Below are 13,823 nucleotides of genomic sequence, written 5' to 3'. Positions count from 1 at the left end.
TCACTGATAACGCTCTTCTAGCTCGTACGTACAAAAGAACGCACTCCACGCATAATCAAGGTCATGTATTTTCGGACTGTCTTCTTTAACACCACACAAAGAAGTTGCTCATCGCAGCAACAGAAAAATATATCAGCGTGATAGAGGTTGTACGGGGCAACAAAGAAAAACGCAAGACCACACCAAGCACCATTGCATAAGCAACAAGAGATCAAAAAAAAAAAAAAAAAAAAAAAAAATCACGCACGGTATTCAAAACTTTTAAATGCGATCACCAGTTCACCTCCAGTCACTCGAGAACAAAACGCATGCGAAAAGGTTTTCAGCAGCAAAAAAAAGCACAGAAGAAACAAAACACATCCGTTTCGGTCGCTGGTTCAATAAGCACTCTGCTTTCTCCTTGGCCTCAATCAGTGCCCTTTCGGCAGTTACGCGCAGTCCTCAGCGCATCCTGTTCACGTTCGGCAGCAATAATGGCGGATTTGATGCCCGTCACCATTTCCTTTATTGCCTTGTGGACGTTGCTCTTATCCTTGATGAAGTCATGGAGTTCATTGATCCTCCTCCTGACCTCCATCAATTTGGTCTTCCCAAGCTGCAATCCTTCTTGGGGTGTGCTACTGCTGGATTTCGGTGTGAACACCTGGCTTAGCATAAGACCTAGCTCTCCTTGGTGTCCTTGCTGCTCACCTTGGGGCTTACTGCTGCTGTTGGAACTCGCTGTTGCCTCCAGGTTCAACACTGGTGATCTCTGCAATATCCCGCTCCTTGCGAACACGTTCGCTCCTCCGTTTTCAATTTCTGGCGTCTTGCCGTCGTCCTTCATATTTTTTTTGGGTTTTCTCATTTTCTTCTTTTTTGTTTTTTCTCCGTTTTTCTCCATTCTGTTGGGTCCCCCCTCCGGGCCGCTATCTCCACTCGTTGTATGTAGTCGCCTATCGTGATCCCATGGTTATCTATGCAAGCAGGAGTTTGTGATGCCAAATGCATAAATCACACAAAAACTCCTTAGCCTCTCAAAGAAAGACCTATGTACTTACATAGGACTAATTACAGGGCACTGTCCAGCCAAATATCATCCAAGACAAATTAAAAAAGTTGATGATGATATTTGTCGGTTTTGTAACGAGGAAACAGAAACCTCCGAACATTTATTGTGCAACTGTGCAGCACTTCTTAACAGAAGGGTAAAGTTCTTTGATAAGGGACAACTACAGCCCTTTGAAATATGGTGTTTATCTCCTAGTAGATAGTGCGTTTCATACGACACATAATTCCTTGCTGGGAATATACCTAAAGTAAAGCGTTGATGATTATTTCTAATAGTAGTTTTTCACCCTAATAAGGTTAACAAAAGAAACCGGGGAATATACTACAATAGATCAAATAAATGGTCACAGTGGTAATGTACCCAACAGGAAAAAAAATAAATTCTAGGAGTTTGAATTTGATAATTTTATAAAATTCGGGCTGCTTCAAGGTAAAGTGCACACAGAATAAAATTTATTACATTTAGGACGTAGGAAAATGTTCAAGATGCACAATTTTTCGACGTAGGACTACGCCAGTGATTTCTATATATGGGTACACTTTGTGAAAACTCAAAATGGAACATGTAACGAAATTATGAAAGATTTTGAACGTTAATAACTTAGCTGCTCCTGGACCAATTTCAATAATTTTATCACCAATCGATCAGAAATATTTCTACGCATCGATAGCAATGCTGTTGATTTTTAACAAGAAATTATTTAAAAAACTGGGAATGTCAAGAATTGTTAAAATGCGTCGAAAAAACTAACAAATCCACTAATTACGTACATGCATATACTGCAGATGCACAATCCTTAACATTGTTAATGTTAAAATAAAAATAGTTTTGTGATCCCAAACCCATATGTTTTCTAGATTTTGTAACTAATTAAAAATGATATTCGAAAAGAAAGAAATTTATACATATTAGGTATATGCAGAAATTGACCGACCGAAACCCGAAAAGATCGATCGGTCAGAAAGTTCCGGTCGAAGTGAAGGATGTGTCCTTTCAGGCCCCAATCAGCAAGCTTCTTCAATACAGCTGGTGTCCATGTTCGGTTGAACGCTTTGGAGATGTCCAGTGAGACGATTTCCGCGTGGTCCTGGTCAGGACTTCCCCAAGAGTGGCGAAGTAGGTGGAGGTGCCATACCCTTGCCTGAAGGCGTGACGCCGATGGTCAAGCAGCCCCTTGGCCTCAAGATATTGCTTCAGCCTCCTGTTGACCATCCGTTCCAGGACTTTGGCCATGCAGCAGGTCAGTGCAATGGGACGGAACCCAGTGATGTCCTTGGTCCCGACATTGGTGTTCGGTAACGGTATAACAAGGCTTTCTCTCCAGTTTTCCGGGTATTCTTCAGCGGTCCTGTGGTTTTCTGTGAAGATCTCAATTTTTTTCTTTCAAAAAAGCTTCCCTGAAGTTCTTTGGATTACCTGCAATAATCGGTTCTCCCAGTTTTACTGGTTCAGAGCGGGCAGTTCCGAAAATCTCACGCCAAAGTCACGAGTTCAAATCTCATCCCCGGACGAATCACAAATGACCCAAGAGCGTTAAAGAGACTAAAAATAAAATCACTGCTTTTCCATGAATATTAGGAAAATTTGAGAACTTCAGGGACGTTGCAAGAACTACAGGTTAGTTTCGAGAATATTATGGCAGTTCCAATAATTAAAAAAAAATACCGGAAACCTTCAAGAAGTTCGAAAAATTTAAGGATAGTCCAAAGAACTTAAGGGAAATTTATTAAACTTAAGAAAAATTCAGTAGTTCAAAAAAACTCATGGAAGTTCAGGGAACTTCAAAAAAGTTTGAAGATCTTTTGGAAACTTCCACTAATTTATGGAGGATTCCAGGAACATCATCAGGGCAATAGCAAGATGTTTAGGGAAGTTCCGAGAATTTCAGAAAACATTAGAAATCTTCAGGGCGATGTGAGAAATGAAAAGAAATGTCGAGAATTTCCGAGTAGTTTCATAAATAAGCAAACTGCGGGAACATAAGAGAAGTTCCGAAAACTTCTGAAAGTGGTTGGGAACTTCAGAAAAGCTTCAAGAAATTCAAGGCGATTCCATTAGGTTCAGGAATACTTCAGAAACTTTTAAGACTGTCTGAGAAATTTACGGATATCTAGAGAACTTAAGGGAGAGAATTTCAAAGATGTATGAGGTAGAAGCTAAATTTAGAGAGTTTTATGGAATTTCAGAGATATCAAATAACTTCAGGGAAGCTCCGAGAACTTCTGGAAAGTTTAGGAATTGCGGGGAAGTTCGAAGATCTGTAAGCCTAAGATCCGATAAATTTTGGGCAGTTCCATAAACTTCAGAAAATATCCGAGAGCCCTTTTGAAGATTCGGAAATTTCAGGGAAGTCTTGATAACTTAAAAATACTTCAGAAATATTTCGGAAACTTGAAGGAACTTTAACGATTTTAAGGACAGTTCTATTTATTTCCCGGAATTAACAATAGCTTCGATAGAATTGAGAGAACTTCGAGGATGCTCTAATAACATAAGGACAGATCAGAGAACGTATAGGCAGTTCAAATAATTTCAAGGAAATTGAAGCAATGATTAAGAAGTTCTGAGAAACGCAGGGAATTTCCGAAATTTCAGCAAAGTTCCAAGACCTTCATTTAAATTTCGGAAACGTAAGGGATGTTACATGGACATCAGGAAAATGCAAAAACATGTCAAGGGAGTTCCATGATTTTCATGCCTGTTTAAAGAACTAGTTTGCGGGAACTTCAGCGAAGATCAGAGAACTTCCAAGTAGTTACATGAATTTGCGAGAAATTTTTAAAAAGAAATATTCAAGGAAGTTTAGATACCTATCGAGAAGTTTATAGATTTTTAGGGAGTTTCATTAAATTCAGAGAAGTTCCCGATACTTCGAGGATGATCAGGGCTCTTCATAACAGTCTCATTAATTATACAAAAATTACAGGAACTGTCGAAGAGTTCCAATTAATTATGTGATATTCCGAGAACTTCACAAATGATCAATGCGGGGTCGTCTTCAGGGAATTTTATAAGTATGATGAAAATTTCCGGGACAACTAAAATCGAGGTTGTCTGTATTTTCCAGTGGCATTTCCTAAACCTCGATCTACCTGTGCACCAACTCTCAAACCATAAATAATAATCAAAATACTGCTTGCAATAGATAGATATCGAGTAAGCTAGAAGATTGAGTGTATTTTCAACCGATTCGAATATGAATATGGCATTAAAACTGGTTTTGAAAGTTGGTGCACAGGTAAATAGCGAGGCTACGGAACGCCACTTGTATTTTGTTATATTTTATTAATTATATTTCGACGTGATGGATCCGGAATTTCGACGTCTGTGTCCTAAGGAGATACCTGCATACATACATACATTTTGCATTTCACTACATATAGTATATAAATTATACATTGCATGATATACTATTACTTTTAGCTTCATATTTCAGTTTACCCAAGCAAGTCATCGAAATGAATATGAAGCTGATGAAGCAGAGGAAATAACAACATTAAATAATATTATATGTGTATGATTATTAAGCAGGTTATTTCTAGTCATGTTAGTTATTCATCACAATTTTTAGCATTATTGTTAGTATCATTTTAGCAAAATATATTTAATTGCTTGATATGTCCTATACATTTTAGTGTTGCATCCACCTGCCATTGTGAGCTGAGGAGGTATAGAGCTGCATCTTATTATATGTAAAATACTTCTTCATTGCAGTAGCAACTATATTATCCATATAAATGTATTTCATTATGTCATGTTTTAATATTCTGATGTATTTCATTTCTGCATTGCATATATTTTCATTATATAAATAAATACTGGGTTGGGAGGGAGCATCAGGGTATCATTCAAACTGAAACTGGACGATGGTATGATTGACAGCCGGAGTCTAGGAGGGAATAAACACTATCATTTTCTTTATCCTACCGATTCGATTGTGGTGGTGTGAATTCTACTCCAACAGTTTCAGGGCGATTGACGCGCCCTTCTCAACAAACCATCCAGTAGGAAGCTTTATAAGTATTGCGAATTGTGTTATTCGATTTGTTGGAGCGTATCGTTGGAAGGAGATTCTTAAATTCCCGTGGATTTCGCGTAAGTGTCTCTGCTTACGGGTCCACCCCTCCGTTTTTGGCCCTTCATACAGCGATATAGTGAATTCAGATCGGTAGCTCAAATTGATCTTGCTATTAAGTGGAGCTGCATACAAGACAAGTCTTGAAGGGATGGTGGCTACCTTACATACATACATACATACATTAGGTATATGCAGAAATTGAAATTTCTGCCCAGAATTTAGCTGCAGGAGTGCAAATTTGTGACAATATAGCTCAAACACCAAGGCACGGGTCTTCCCTATAGAGAATGTACAAATATGGCCATAAAATCAAGATTCATCATTCAAGATTCCATCTGATTCCATTAGCTGGAAAACTTTTGAATACTTCCTGATCAACCTACAACCTACCAAATATCCAGTGAACTTTACTAATATGTTGGACTATATGGAGATCTTTCGAATATTTCCTGATGTCTAGGAAGGATGTTTGAAAGCATATCCTGTAACTTATGCAACGTTTCCTGAACATCTACAAAACTTAGATTTTACAAAATTTCCTCAACTCAAGTTCCCTGAATTTATTCCACATTCCATATTGTTTTTCCATTTCTTTAAATTCTACAAAGATCTCTGAACATCTTTGCACTTCTGGAAAGATACCTAAGACATCTACAAATATTCTGTAAAACCTAGAAAGTTCCTTGAATTTAGCGAAGTTCCCAAAACCTCCAAGAAGTTCATGGAGCTTTTTTGGAGTAAGATCTCTGAAAAACTGCAACGAAGTTCCCTAAACTTAGGCGTAGATCCCTGAAGTTCTTAGAAGTTTATTGAACTGTTTTTAGATCTTTTAAAAAAATTCCTTACACTTATATGAAGTTTTACGCAGCTTCTCAAAATGCAACGAAACTCGAAAGTCTTATACAAAGTTTGCTGTTGAATTTCCAAAACTATTCCAAGTCCATGAGACTAAACAAAACTGAAATTATGTAGAGGTTCCCGATCAATAATAAGCTTCCCTAAAATAAAATAATGTTCCTTTAACTTCTACGAAGCTCCTCAAATTTAAATGAATTCTCTACTTCTACGCAGTTTTCAGAACTTTTCGATGTTCCTTTTTTCTACGAGTTTTTCTGAAGGTTTTTGAAGTTCCCAGAATATCTACCAAGTTTACTTAATTTCTACGATCTTCCCTGAACTTCTATTTGAAGTTTTACGAAGTTTCCTGGGCTCATGGCCAATTTTTAGAGCCTGAAGACGTCTTATTGCCATCGATTTGATATAATATAATTTCTCAAAATTCGTTCTTATAGTCCAGAACATAACAAAATCAACATAAAGGACTTTAATAAATCTTTGTTGGTGGTTCAATTTTATTAATCACTGTTAAATAGTAGCATTGATCTGAACAAGCTTGAAAAAATACCGGTGAGTCAAAAACAAACACCAAAAATTCTGGAGGGGGCCTGGCCCCCCTGGCACCCCCATTAGTTACGCCAATGCACGTCTTAGAAAAGTTGTCAACCTTTTCTACGCAATCTTCAAATAGATTTTCTTGAAAACAACCCTTGTAGACAAGATCAAATAGATCGAGTGCCTGCAATATAATTTAGCATTATAATACGGTAATTGAACGATAAGATTACTTAAAGTTCTTAGCCAGTTCAAGGCTCCATCAGATTGCAAAACATGTCGATTTTGCAGCAGTTTGTGGCAATTCCTTCCGGTGAATCCTACGTACTTGCTGTGACGTTGGCAGCTACTGATACTTTCTCAATCCATAGCAGTGTCTGAATCAATGGATTCCACCATCTTGTAGATTGCATTTATAATTCCAATCGTAATGTCTTATGGCTTATGATTTGGTCGTCAGATGATCCGCACATCAATGGTTCATCAATGCAATTGAAAATTTTTCTCGACAGTTTATTTGCGGACCCCTGGCTTTGCAGCTGTTCGAGGCTGTGCAGCTGTATGGCAAAGATTATTCTTCGGTGCGGTGCAACTTCGCGCTCAACTTCCGAGCTGAACAGACGCGTTTTTGCTATCGCTCGTGGAAGTCGAACACGAACTAATTTCCAGTGTTAACTGTGTTTTTCTTCATATTCTGCTCATCGCTGAGCCGTTTTTCCGTGTCGCTGCGCGTCCTCCAAACGACTCCGCGATGGGCCGTCGAGAAAATACCTTTCGAATAGATTTTTCGAATGTGCCGAAGAAACCGGACCTTGCCAAAGTCCACAAATTCTGTGCGACCGTTCTTGGTCTGAAACAAGGTGAAGTGCTACGTATACAGAACAGCAGAGCTCTCGGTGTTTCGTTCGTGAAAGTTGTCGACCTAGAGTTGGCGCAACAAATCTGCGAGGAACATGACAACCAACACGACATTACCGTCGACGAAAAAAAGTATCCGCTAAGGATCACGCTGGAGGATGGAGCAGTGGAGGTGAGGCTCTTCGATTTGTCCGAGGTGTCGGACCAAAAAATCGCCGATTTTCTCGGAAGGTATGGTGACGTCATATCAGTACGCGAGCAACGATGTGGAGCCGATATCGATTTCCCTGGTATTTCGACCGGTGTCCGCATAGCGAAAATGAAAGTGAATCGTAACATCGAGTCGTGGGTCACCATCGACGGTGAAGTGACGAATATATCGTATTTCGGGCAGCTACAAACGTGCCGACACTGCCGCGAATACATCCACATCGGGGCTACTTGCGTGCAGAATAAAAAAAAATGCTCGTACAAAAGTCGTACGCCGATGCCGCAAAGCAGATGCCTTCACAAAAAACATCTCAAGCCGACTATACTCCGAACCAAACCAACACACACTCGAACCAAATCGCTCCCAGTGCGAATCAAAACAAAACAACTTCGAACCAAGCTGCACGGCCCCGGTTCGAACCAAACTCGGTCAACTCGGCTACCATGCCGCCACCGAAACAAGTTTCCCACCGACAACAGAAATTGTTACCACCGATGCGCAACGAACAGAATTTTCCCACGCTAGCCTCTTCCTCGGCTTCGATTCCCCCATCGGACAGCGGGTCGTTGATTCCCTCTACAGGTCAACAGTCCCCTGCTAGCAGCGGTGTGGATCGCAAAACTGCTAGTGGCAAGTCCGATGGCAACGAAACAGATTCGTCTGTCCAGCTCAAGAAGGCATCTCCGCAATCGACCACCAGGCAAGAAGCCTCGGTTGGAGAACGACTGCGACGACAAGCGAGATGGGAGTAACCAACTGTTGTAATGGCTGAGTTCTCCAGTTACAACCTCGCCTCCATCAACATCAACAATATCACGAACGGAACGAAAATTGACTCTCTTCGGACCTTTGTACGAACGCTGGAGCTAGATATCGTATTCCTCCAGGAGGTGGAGAATGATCAGCTCTCTCTCCCTGGCTTCAACATTGTCTGCAATGTGGACCAGGTAAGGCGAGGAACGGCAATCGCGCTGAAAGACCACATTCAGTTCTCGCATGTGGAGAAGAGCCTGGATGGCTGCCTCATCGCTTTGAAGGTGCAAAACACGACTCTCTGTAATATCTATGCGCCATCGGGGACAGCTGGTCGTGCGGAAAGAGAGAGATTCTTCAACGGCACGATCGCATATTACCTTCGGCACAACACGCAACACGTCGTCCTCACTGGCGATTTTAATTGCGTGCTTTGCCCGAGCGACTCCACGAGTTCAAACACAAGTCCGGCGCTCCAAGCGACCGTACGGCAGCTGCAGCTTCAAGACCTGTGGCTGAAGCTATATCCCACCACCCCCGCACCCACATACAATGCGGCATCCAGGCTCGATCGCATGTATGTAAGCTATGGGCTTTGCGAGCATCTGCGAAGTGCCGCCACACACGTATGTTCGTTCACAGACCACAAAGCTCTTACAGCGCGAATTTGCCTTCCGCACCTCGGTCGTGAACAAGGACGTGGATTCTGGTCCCTCCATCCTCATCTTTTGACTGCCGAAAACATCGATGATTTCCAAGTCCGGTGGCAGTTTTGGACCCGCCAACGGAGGAATTTCCCCAGCTGGATGGCATGGTGGATCTCATACGCGAAGCCAAAAATTAAATCGTTTTTCCGCTGGAAGTCAAGCGAAACATTCAGCATCTTTAACGCTGAATACCAACGTCTCTACGCGCAATTGAGGCTCGCGTATGATGGCTACTACCAAAATCCAGGCATGTTGACGATTATCAACAGCGTGAAAGCGAAAATGCTCACGCTGCAGCGGCGCTTCGCACAAAATTTCATTCGGATCAATGAAACATTCGTAGCTGGAGAGAGCATATCCACCTTCCAGTTGGGTGATAGACGACGTAAAAAAACAATCATCACAGAGCTGCAGAGCGAGCGCTCCCTGAAGATCGAGCAGCACATGCTCCGATACTTCAAGGACTTGTATGCGGCGGAGGAGATGTTTGAAACCGAGAGAGCAGTACCCGAGAACGACGAAGCTAACGCTGCTCTTGTGGCAGAGATCAGCATCAACGAATTGAAAAATGCCATCCGAACGTCACAAAAACGAAAATCGCCGGGTATCGATGGTCTACCGGTAGAGTTTTACCATCGAACTTTCGACATCATCTATCGAGAGCTCTACTTCGTCACCAATGAAGCTATGACGGATGAGCTACCTTCGGAATTTGCCGATGGCACTATCGTACTGGTTAAAAAGAGAGGTAGCGATTTAACAGCGAGAGCATACCGTCCGATCAGCCTGCTCAACGTCGACTTCAAAATTCTCTCCCGCGTCATCAAGACCCGCCTGGAACACATTCTCCGGACACATCGAGCCCTGAGCGACGCGCAAAAATGTGCCAACACCGATCGATCCATCTTCCAAGCCACGCTCTCGCTTAAGGATCGGGTAGCTTCTTCCTCCTTTTATGGATGCTCATGTGGGCTGCTGCTCGCTGTTTGCAGGCAGGCTTTTGTTGTGTACTGGAGAACAATGTTGAACGTCACGCGCCGAAAGCACTGCTGCTGCTGATGCAGACAACCCGACACCACCACACACGGTGATTGGACTGAATCCGATCAGCGGTTGAGGCAGCCTTCATAACTAGCTTGCTGGGAGCCTTTCGTTGTGTTCTGAAGTACACCACCACTCACCACGCGATGATTGAATAAACACCGTTTGGTGAGTCCGGATAAAATTCAACTTTGAAATCTGTGTTAGGGAAATCGCTATTCACAGGCAATCGATGTTAATTTTAATTATCATAGCAACAGTTGCACATTCGTGCAATTTTCAATAGTGACATTTTGAAAAATGATAAAGTCTTAAATTTAACAGATGCGTAGAAATATTTCTGATCGATAGGTGATAAAATAATTGAAATTGGTTCAGGAGCAGCTGAGTTAATAACGTTCCAAATCTTTCATAATTTTGTTACATGTTCCATTTTTGATTTTCAAAAAGTGTACCCCCCTATAGAAATCAAAGACGTAGTCCTACGTCAAAATCAGACCGACTGGTTGAAACCCCGCCGAGAAAAAGCGGTGGGTGCAATTCAGTGGGTAACGCGTCCTTCGGGGGGATAGCTGTAACCGGTTCAGCCATTCTTTTGATGTGAGTGAGAGTTATACATTTCAACCTTTTTATTATTTGAGATAGAGCGGTACAATGTTGTTCAAAGTTATATAACAATTAATTTGAAGCAACTTTGCTGAAGAAACACAATTTTCTATCTGTAATGGCTCATGTGTTGGTGGTATACACTGTAATGTTTTCAGTCAATTTACGTGTTAATAAGTCGCATGCAATAAGAAAATCACTTTATGTTGTGATTTCCAATCTAAAGCGTAGCAAGACTAGGGGCGAAGAGAACAAAAAGTTCGCTTTTCTTTCAAATCAAGACCAACAATAGAAATGGCCTCAACTCCATTTTGTAAACAAACCTTGTAAGGCCATTTTCTCGCGAACCGAAGTCCGCCAAGTGACACCAACATAATGAACATGTAGGGGAATTTCTCCTCTACCCGATTGTGGCTTAGGTTTGCGAATGTAGGTTTCGGTTTGTGAGAAAATGGCCGTACAAGGTTTGTTTACAAAAAGGAGTTGAGGCCATTTCAATTGTTGGTCTTGAAATGATCAGTACAGCATGGGATCGTAACCAAAATTAGCTCTAATTTTTGGAGAATGGTCTGCAACTATATTGCAAACCAGCCTATTATTGATATTTTCAATTAACTGACAGAACTCCAAGAAAGCAAAGTGCGTGGCGATGCTGTGAATAAGCACGCTTCTTGGCAACGGAACAGGCGTGCTGTGTCACAACATCGCCACGCACTTTGCTCCCTTGGGGTTCTGCCAGTTAAAAGTGAATTTCCGCCGCACATTCTCAACTTGATTTTCTACCATCACATACGCACGATTTTCCATCATTTCTTGTTCAACGATAATGCAACTTATTCGCCTTTTTGTCAGAACAAAACATGATTTCACGTTTAAATTTGAACTTCCTATCAAGAAACGGTTGCATTTTAACCCCATTACCCGCACATTTGCCGCTAATATTAAAGCATAAATAATCCACACGCCCGTCCCGAAAGTTTTGGCATTTTCCGCTTCCTCTTCGAAAACCGCTGCCCCATGTTTCTAATCCTTGCCTCAGCTCGCAAAGTGTAACACACCGAGAAGCTTATAGGTACCAGTTCAGTGCCAGCAAGCGAACGAAACATACAAATGTATTTCCTGTCTGGCTCAAATGTTTCCCGCCCCACCCGAACCCGGATAAGTTTTCCGAAAGAACCGCCTTTGGTGGTTCCGTTTTACGGGGTTCAATTCCGGACTCTCACCAGCATTTCGCATTTGTCCCAGTCAGTAGGCAGTGCAGGTATGAATAGAATAGGCATTTGAAGGAAAACAGAACGCGGAAAAACGATTTCGAAACACACAAAACTATCAAGTGAGGAAAAGTGTGCCACCCGATAAGAAAGAGAAATAAAAAAGTTCCAGTATCTGGTTTATGTACGGGAAAGTTGAGGCTATAATAAAATATATGCTGCATTCAAGTGAAATGTGACAAAGTGGTTTGTCGTTCTGCCGCAATACATATTGGCCCTTGCATCGGTTTGAGTTGTGTTTGGTGGCTGTTTGGATTGAAGGGGAATCTTCAAAGCGGGAAGCAACTCTGAGGAATCGAACATTTTCGATTGTTTTATTCAACAAATTCAGTTAATTTTTACCAAATGAAAACATCTAACATTCGCCTTTTTCTCTATTTACTTTCAGATTATCACTTGATGCTGATGATTGTGCCTAAGTCATCTTAGAGCAAGGTATGAAGAACAAACTTATGACAATTACGATTAAGAAAATGTATCCCGATCAGGAACGGATATCTCGATACCGATAAATTCATATTGATTAGCCTGATATAAGAGGTAAAATATTAAAGAATAGTACCGAAAAAAATGTTCCCACAATTTCATTCCAATACCAACTAGCGACGCCGGTGGTGTAGTGGTAAGCGTGATTGCCTCTCACCCCAAAAAGGCTTGGTTCAATTCCAGTCGGCGTCACCGGGATTTTCTGAGACATAAAATCTCTGATCACGCCTTCCTTCGAAAGGAAGAAAAGCCGTTAGTCCCCGGTCCATAAGTTTGATGGGTCGATAGGTAGGGTTCAGGTATGGGAGCTTGGCGTTGGTAGCATTGGTACTCAGTACGGAAAACAAGATCAACGAAAACGAATCAAGGGAAAAAAAATCATTCCAATACCAAATTAAGCGAATGTAATACCAAATCGTTACCACACAGGTATTCTTTTGGAATCAAAATATATTTTTTTGTTATTTAGATAGTATTTCGCATGCAACTTCTTGATATTATGTCAGGCTAAACCAAATTTTGGTATCAAGAACAGAATAAGGTATTCATAAGTTATTTTCTCCTCCTCGGGATACCACTCCAAAATCCATCCCTGAATGATAACTGAAAGGAAAACGATGGCTCTTACCAAACCCAAACAAACTAAGTCACAAGCTTTCCCACAAAGTAGAGACTCACAATCAGCACGAAACCAAATCGGATTTTCTTCTTTAGCAATTTGGTTGGTGCAATTCTCCGGAAACGAGTGAACCGAACACCCTGCTTCCGACTCTGCCACTACTATGTATGCAAACTAGCCCAAATGGATTCATTTTCCAGTCATGCTTTCGCGCGGAAATATTAACGTCCGCAAACATGCATCTCTGGCTGCCAATCCCTCGCACTGCACTGCAACAGCAAATTGAGAAAAGTACATTCGGAAAGAATTATCCGAGTTGACGTTTCGCCAGCTGCAGCAGCAGCAGTTAGCGAACCGGAAACCGTCCAAAGTGGACGCTAATGATTGCACCGAGAGTCGCGCCGTATTCCGTTCATTCATTTGTTCTGTGGTCCTTTGGGGAGGTCCACGTGTGGAACTAACAAGAAATGGTGCCTTTTTTTTTGTTTGCGTTGTTACTCGAGATACAGGCTTTTCCCGCTAGAACGGGTTTGGGTGTGCAAGTCAGGTGAGTGTATATGTTACACGCCATGCCATGTGGAAAGACGGATTGGCGTCAGGAGATTTGTCGAAGGTTAAATTGGTTGAGTGGGGATAATTGGACGAGTTGTGTTTTCTTGTTCACGTGACACTGGTTAATTATTACAGGGAAATAGGTGAACCGATGAGAGCTGATCGAGTCGTAATTGAGTTCGGCGAACGGTTTCCATG

At 41.6% G+C, this 13,823-nt stretch overlaps 1 long non-coding RNA gene across 1 annotated transcript in view; it reads left to right on the top strand.

The window, feature by feature from the left end:
* Positions 1–12,760, top strand: part of LOC135702394 (uncharacterized) — a 102,029-nt gene extending 89,269 nt beyond the window's left edge. The window contains exon 4 of the long non-coding RNA XR_010517698.1: positions 12,357–12,760. This is a non-coding gene — a long non-coding RNA (uncharacterized LOC135702394). The remainder of the gene's footprint in view (positions 1–12,356) is intronic.
* Positions 12,761–13,823: the final 1,063 nt, after the last annotated feature.

The sequence above is a fragment of the Ochlerotatus camptorhynchus genome, unplaced genomic scaffold (assembly GCF_037179485.1).
Source record: "Ochlerotatus camptorhynchus isolate MF236.1 unplaced genomic scaffold, CSIRO-AGI_Acam_v1.1 ptg000192l, whole genome shotgun sequence".
Classification (NCBI taxonomy): domain Eukaryota; kingdom Metazoa; phylum Arthropoda; class Insecta; order Diptera; family Culicidae; genus Ochlerotatus; species Ochlerotatus camptorhynchus.
Note: the sequence above shows the minus strand (reverse complement) of the source record. Positions and strands in the feature narration are given on the sequence as shown.